The sequence below is a fragment of the Pristiophorus japonicus genome, chromosome 25 (genome assembly GCF_044704955.1).
Source record: "Pristiophorus japonicus isolate sPriJap1 chromosome 25, sPriJap1.hap1, whole genome shotgun sequence".
Lineage (NCBI taxonomy): Eukaryota > Metazoa > Chordata > Chondrichthyes > Pristiophoridae > Pristiophorus > Pristiophorus japonicus.
This window is the reverse complement of record NC_092001.1, coordinates 23,476,139-23,484,220: the sequence shown is the minus strand read 5'-3', so window position 1 is coordinate 23,484,220 and position 8,082 is coordinate 23,476,139.

Below are 8,082 nucleotides of genomic sequence, written 5' to 3'. Positions count from 1 at the left end.
CACGGTTCAAAACTGGGACAGCTGTTGTTTTTCAGTCTATGGGAGGTATACAGTGAATCACCCCAGGGTTCAGTGCTGGGACAGCTGCTGTTTTTCAGACTATGGGAGGTATACAGTGATGTTCCCCAGGGTTCAGTACTGGGACAGCTGCTGTTTTGCAGTCTATGGGAGGTAGACAGTGATGTTCCCCATGGTTCAGTACTGGGACAGCTGCTGTTTTTCAGAATATGGGAGGGAAACAGTGATGTTCCCCAGGGTTCGGTTCTGGGTCAGCTGCTGTTTTACAGTCTATGGGAGGTATACAGTGATGTTCCGCAGGGTTCAGTACTGGGATAGCTGCTGTTTTTCAGTCTATGGGAGGTATACAGTGATGTTCCCCACGGTTCAAAACTGGGACAGCTGTTGTTTTTCAGTCTATGGGAGGTATACAGTGAATTTCCCCAGGGTTCAGTACTGGGACAGCTGCTGTTTTTCAGACTATGGGAGGTATACAGTGATGTTCCCCAGGGTTCAGTACTGGGACAGCTGCTGTTTTGCAGTCTATGGGAGGTAGACAGTGATGTTCCCCATGGTTCAGTACTGGGACAGCTGCTGTTTTTCAGAATATGGGAGGGAAACAGTGATGTTCCCCAGGGTTCGGTTCTGGGTCAGCTGCTGTTTTACAGTCTATGGGAGGTATACAGTGATGTTCCGCAGGGTTCAGTACTGGGACAGCTGCTGTTTTTCAGTCTATGGGATGTATACAATGATGTTCCCCAGGGTTCAGTACTGGGACAGCTGCTGTTTTTCAGACTATGGAAGGTGCACAGTGATGTTCCCCAAGGTTCAGTTCTGGGACAGCTGCTGTTTTTCAGTCTATGGGATGTATACAGTGATGTTCCCCAGGGTTCAGTATTGGAACAGCTGCTGTTTTTCAGACTATGGGAGGTGTACAGTGATGTTCCCCAGGGTTCAGTACTGGGACAGCTGCTGTTTTTCAGTCCATGGGAGATAAACCGTGATGTTCCCCAGGGTTCCGTACTGGGACAGCTGCTGTTTTTCAGTCTATGGGATGTATACAGTGATGTTCCACAGGGTTCAGTACTGGGAAAGCTGCTGTTTTTCAGTCTGTGGGAGGTATACAGTGTTGTTCCCCAGGGTTCAGTACTGGAACAGCTGCTGTTTTTCAGTCTATGGGAGGTATACAGTGATATTCCCCAGGGTTCAGTACTGGGACAGCTGCTCTTTTTCAGACTATGGGAGGTATACAGTGATGATCCCCAGGGTTCAGTACTGGGGCAGCTGCTGTTTTTCAGACTATGGGAGGTATACAGTGATGTTCCCCAGGGTTCAGTAATGTGACAGCTGATGTTGTTCAGTCTATGGGATGTCGACAGTGATGTTCCCCAGGGTTCAGTAATGGGACAGCTGCTGTTTTTCCGTCTATGGGAGGTATACAGTGATGTTCCCCAGGGTTCAGTACTGGGACAGCTGCTGTTTTTCAGACTATGGGAAGTGTACAGGGATGTTCCCCAGGATTCAGTTCTGGGACAGCTGCTGTTTTTCAGTCTATGGGATGTATACAGTGATGTTCCCCAGGGTTCAGTACTAGGACAGCTGCTGTTTTTCAGACTATGGGAGGTATACAGTGATGTTCCCCAGAGTTCAGTACTGGGACAGCTGCTGTTTTTCAGTCTATGGGAGGTATACAGTGATATTCCCCAGGGTTCAGTAATGGGACAGCTGCTCTTTTTCAGACTATGGGAGGTATACAGTGATGAACCCCAGGGTTCAGTACTGGGACAGCTGCTGTTTTTCAGTCTATGGGAGGTATACAGTGATGTTCCCCACGGTTCAAAACTGGGACAGCTGTTGTTTTTCAGTCTATGGGAGGTTTACAGTGAATTTCCCCAGGGTTCAGTACTGGGACAGCTGCTGTTTTTCAGACTATGGGAGGTATACAGTGATGTTCCCCAGGGTTCAGTACTGGGACAGCTGCTGTTTTGCAGTCTATGGGAGGTAGACAGTGATGTTCCCCATGGTTCAGTACTGGGACAGCTGCTGTTTTTCAGAATATGGGAGGGAAACAGTGATGTTCCCCAGGGTTCGGTTCTGGGTCAGCTGCTGTTTTACAGTCTATGGGAGGTATACAGTGATGTTCCGCAGGGTTCAGTACTGGGATAGCTGCTATTTTTCAGACTATGGGAGGTATACAGTGATGTTCCCCAATGTTCAGTACTGGGACAGCTGCTGTTTTTCCGACTATGGGAGGTATACAGTGATGTTCTCCAGGGTTCAATACTGGGACAGCTGCTGTTTTTCAGACTATGGGAGGTATACAGTGATGTTCCCCAGGGTTCAGTACTGGGACAGCTGCTGTTTTTCAGTCTATGGGAGGTATACAGTGATGTTCCCCAGGGTTCAGTACTGGGACAGCTGCTGTTTTTCAGTCTATGGGATGTATACAATGATGTTCCCCAGGGTTCAGTACTGGGACAGCTGCTGTTTTTCAGACTATGGAAGGTGCACAGTGATGTTCCCCAAGGTTCAGTACTGGGTCAGCTGCTGCTCTTCAGTCTATGGGAGGTATGCAGTGATGTTCCCCAGGGTTCAGTGCTGGGACAGCTGCTGTTTTGCAGTGTATGGGAGGTATACAATGATGTTCCCCTGGGTTCAGTACTGTGACAGCTGCTGTTTTTCAGACTATGGGAGGTGTACAGGGATGTTCCCCAAGGTTCAGTTCTGGGACAGCTGCTGTTTTTCAGTCTATGGGAGGTATGCAGTGATGTTCCCCAGGGTTCAGTGCTGGGACAGCTGCTGTTTTGCAGTGTATGGGAGGTATACAGTGATGTTCCCCAGGGTTCAGTAGTGGGACAGCTGCAGTTTTTCAGACTATGGGAGGTATACAGTGATGTTCCCCAGGATTCAGTACTGGGGCAGCTGCGGTATTGCAGTCTATTGGAGGGACACTGTGATGTTCCCCAGGGTTCAGTACTGGGACAGCTGCTGTTTTTCAGTGTATGGGAGGTATACAGTGATGTTCCCCAGTGTTCAGTTCTGGGACAGCTGCTGTTTTTCAGTCTATGGGATGTATACAGTGATGTTCCCCAGGGTTCAGTATTGGAACAGCTGCTGTTTTTCAGACTATGGGAGGTATACAGTGATGTTCCCCAGGGTTCAGTACTGGGACAGCTGCCGCTTTTGAGTCTATGGGAGGTATACAGTCATGTTCCCAAGGGTTCAGTACTGGGACAGCTGCTGTTTTTCAGACTATGGGAGGTATACAGTGATGTTCCCCAGGGTTCAGTACTGGGACAGCTGCTGTTTTTCAGTCTATGGGAGGTATGCTGTGATGTTCCCGATGGTTCAGTACTGGGACAGTTGCTGTTTTTCAGTCTGTGGGTGGTATACAGTGATGTTCCCCAGGGTTCAGTACTGGGACAGCTGCTGTTTTTCAGTCTATGTGAGGTATACAGTGATGTTCCCCAGGGTTTAGTACTGGGACAGTTGCTGTTTTTCAGTCTGTGGGAGGTATACAGTGATGTTCCCCAGGGTTCAGTACGGGGACAGCTGCTGTTTTTCAGACTTTGGAATGTATACAGTGATGTGCCCCAGGGTTCAGTACTGGGACAGCTGCTGTTTTTCAGTCTATGGGAGGTATACCGTGTTCCCCAGGGTTCAGTACTGGGACAGCTGCTGTTTTTCAGTCTATGGTAGGTACACAGTGATGTTCCCCAGGGTTCAGTACTGCGACAGCTGCTGTTTTTCAGTCTATGAGAGGTATACAGTGATGTTCCCCAGGGTTCAGTACTTGGACAGCTGCTGTTTTCCAGACTATGGGAGGTATAAAGTGATGTTCCCCAGGGTTCAGTACAGGGACAGCTGCTGTTTTTCAGTCTATGGGAGGTATACAGTGATGTTCCCCAGGGTTCAGTACTGGGACAGCTGCTGATTTTCCGTCTATGGGATGTATACAGTGATGTTCCCCAGGGTTCCGTACTGGGACCGCTGCCGTTTTTCATTCTATGGGAGGTATACAGTGATGTTTTCAGGGTTCAGTACTGGGTCAGCTGCTGTTTTTCAGACTATGGGAGGTGTGCAGGGATGTTCCCCAGGGTTCAGTTCTGGGACAGCTGCTGTTTTTCAGTCTATGGGAGGTAGACAGTGATGTTCCCCAGGGTTCAGTACTGGGACAACTGCTGTTTTTCAGACTATGGGAGGTGTACAGGGATGTTCCCCATGGTTCAGTTCTGGGACAGCTGATGTTTTTCAGTCTATGGGATGTATACAGTGATGTTCCCCAGGGTTCAGTACTGGGACAGCTGCTGTTTTTCAGTCTCTGGGATGTAAACAGTGATGTTCCCCAGGGTTCAGTACTGGGGCAGCTGCAGTTTTTCAGTCTTTGGCAGTTATACAGTGATGTTCCCCAGGGTTCAGTACTGGGACAGCTGCTGTTTTTCAGACTATGGGAGGTATACAGTGATGTTCCCCAGGGTTCAGTACTGGGATAGTTGCTGTTTTTAAGTCTATGGGAGGTATACAGTGATGCTCCCCAGGGTTCAGTTCTGGGACAGCTGCTGTTTTTCAGTCTATGGGAGGTGTACAGTGATGTTCCCCAGGGTTCAGTACTGGGACAGCTGCTGTTTTTCAGTCTATTGGAGGTATACAGTGATGTTCCCCAGGGTTCAGTACTGGGACAGCTGCTGTTTTACAGTCTATGGGAGGTATACAGTGATGTTCCCCAGGGTTCAGTACTGGGACAGCTGCTGTTTTTCAGTCTATAGGATGTATACTTTGATGTTCCCCAGGGTTCAGTACTGGGATAGCTACTGTTTTTCAGACTATGGGAGGTATACAGTGATGTTCCCCAGGATTCAGTACTGGGACAGCTGCTGTTTTTCAGTCTGTGGGAGGTAGACAGTGATGTACCCCAGGGTTCAGTACAGGGACAGGTGCTGTTTTTCATCTATGGGAGGTATACAGTGATGTTCCCCAGGGTTCAGTACTGGGACAATGGCTGTTTTTCAGTATGTGGGAGGTATACAGTGATGTTCCCCAGTGTTCAGTACTGGGACAGCTGCTGTTTTTCAGACTATGGGAGGTATACAGTGATGTTCCCCAGGGTTCAGTACTGGGACAGCTGCTGTTTTTCAGTCTATGTGAGGTATACAGTGATGTTCCCCAGGGTTCAGTACTGGGACAGCTGCTGTTTTTCAGTCTATGAGATGTATACAGTGATGTTACCCAGGGTTCAGTACTGGGGCTGCTGCTCTTTTTCAGACTATGGGATGTATACAGTGATGTTCCCCAGGGTTCAGTACTGGGACAGCTGCTGTTTTTCAGTCCATGGGAGGTATACAGTGTTCCCCAAATTTCAGTACTGGGACAGCTGCTGTTTTTCAGTCTATGGTCGGTATACAGTGATGTTCCCCAGTGTTCAGTACTGCGACAGCTGCTGTGTTTCAATCTATGGGAGGTATACAGAGATGTTCCCCAGGGTTCAGGACTGGGGCAGCTGCTGTTTTTCAGTCTATGGGAGGTATACAGTGATGTTGCCCAGGGTTCAGTACTGGGACAGCTGCTGTTTTTCAGTCTATGTGAGGTATACAGTGATGTTCCCCAGGTTTTAGTACTGGGACAGTTGCTGTTTTTCAGTCTGTGGGAGGTATACAGTGATGTTCCCCAGGGTTCAGTACGGGGACAGCTGCTGTTTTTCAGACTATGGGAGGCATACAGTGATGTTCCCCAGGGTTCAGTACTGGGACAGCTGCTGTTTTTCAGTCTATGTGGGGTATACAGTGTTGTTCCCCAGAGTTCAGTACTGGGACAGCTGTTGTTTTTCAGTCTATGAGATGTATACAGTGATATTCCCCAGGGTTCAGTACTGGGACAGCTGCTGTTTTTCAGACTTTGGGATGTATACAGTGATGTACCCCAGGGTTCAGTACTGGGACAACTGCTGTTTTTCAGTCTATGGGAGGTATACCGTGTTCCCCAGGGTTCAGTACTGGGACAGCTGCTGTTTTTCAGTCTATGGTAGGTACACAGTGATGTTCCCCAGGGTTCAGTACTGCGACAGCTGCTGTTTTTCAGTCTATGGGAGGTATACAGTGATGTGCCCCAGGGTTCAGTACTTGGACAGCTGCTGTTTTTCAGACTATGGGAGGTATAAAGTGATGTTCCCCAGGGTTCAGTACAGGGACAGCTGCTGTTTTTCAGTCTATGGGAGGTATACAGTGATGTTCCCCAGGGTACAGTACTGGGATAGCTGCTGATTTTCCGTCTATGGGATGTATACAGTGATGTTCACCAGGGTTCCGTACTGGGACCGCTGCCGTTTTTCATTCTATGGGAGGTATACAGTGATGTTTTCAGGGTTCAGTACTGGGTCAGCTGCTGTTTTTCAGACTATGGGAGGTGTACAGGGATGTTCCACAGGGTTCAGTTCTGGGACAGCTGCTGTTTTTCAGTCTATGGGAGGTAGACAGTGATGTTCCCCAGGGTTCAGTACTGGGACAACTGCTGTTTTTCAGACTATGGGAGGTGTACAGGGATGTTCCCCATGGTTCAGTTCTGGGAGAGCTGATGTTTTTCAGTCTTTGGGATGTATACAGTGATGTTCCCCAGGGTTCAGTACTGGGACAGCTGCTGTTTTTCAGTCTATGGGATGTATACAGTGATGCTCCCCAGGGTTCAGTTCTGGGGCAGCTGCTGTTTTTCAGTCTATGGGAGGTGTACAGTGATGTTCCCCAGGGTTCAGTACTGGGACAGCTGCTGTTTTTCAGTCTATTGGAGGTATACAGTGATGTTCCCCAGGGTTCAGTACTGGGACAGCTGCTGTTTTACAGTCTGTGGGAGGTATACAGTGATGTTCCCCAGGGTTCAGTACTGGGACAGCTGCTGTTTTTCAGTCTATAGGATGTATACAGTGATGTTCCCCAGGGTTCAGTACTGGGATTGCTTCTGTTTTTCAAACTATGGGAGGTATACAGTGATGTTCCCCAGGATTCAGTACTGGGACAGCTGCTGTTTTTCAGTCTGTGGGAGGTAGACAGTGATGTACCCCAGGGTTCAGTACAGGGACAGGTGCTGTTTTTCAGTCTATGGGAGGTATACAGTGATGTTCCCCAGGGTTCAGTACTGGGACAATGGCTGTTTTTCAGTATGTGGGAGGTATACAGTGATGTTCCCCAGTGTTAAGTACTGGGACAGCTGCTGTTTTTCAGACTATGGGAGGTATACAGTGATGTTCCCCAGGGTTCAGTACTGGGACAGCTGCTGTTTTTCAGTCTATGTGAGGTATACAGTGATGTTCCCCAGGGTTCAGTACTGGGACAGCTGCTGTTTTTTAGTCTATGGCAGGTATACAGTTTTGTTCCCCAGGGTTCAGTACTGGGACAGCTGCTGTTTTTCAGTCTATGAGATGTATACAGTGATGTTACCCAGGGTTCAGTACTGGGGCTGCTGCTGTTTTTCAGACTATGGTATGTATACAGTGATGTTCCCCAGGGTTGAGTACTGGGACAGCTGCTGTTTTTCAGTCCATGGGAGGTATACAGTGTTCCCCAAATTTCAGTACTGGGACAGCTGCTGTTTTTCAGTCTATGGTCGGTATACAGTGATGTTCCCCAGTGTTCAGTACTGCGACAGCTGCTGTTTTTCAGTCTATGGGAGGTATACAGAGATGTTCCCCAGGGTTCAGGACTGGGGCAGCTGCTGTTTTTCAGTCTATGGGAGGTATACAGTGATGTTGCCCAGAGTTCAGTACTGGGACAGCTGCTGTTTTTCAGACTATGGGAGGTATACAGTGATGTTCCCCAGGGTTCAATACTGGGACAGCTGCTGTTTTGCAGTCTATGGGAGGTAGACAGTGATGTTCCCCATGGTTCAGTACTGGGACAGCTGCTGTTTTTCAGTCTATGGGAGGTATACAGTGATGTTCCCCAGGGTTCAGTACTGGGACAGCTGCTGTTTTTCAGACTATGGGAGGTGTACAGGGATGTTCCCCAGGGTTCAGTTCTGGGACAGCTGCTGTTTTTCAGTCTATGGGAGGTATGCAGTGATGTTCCCCAGGGTTCAGTGCTGGGACAGCTGCTGTTTTTC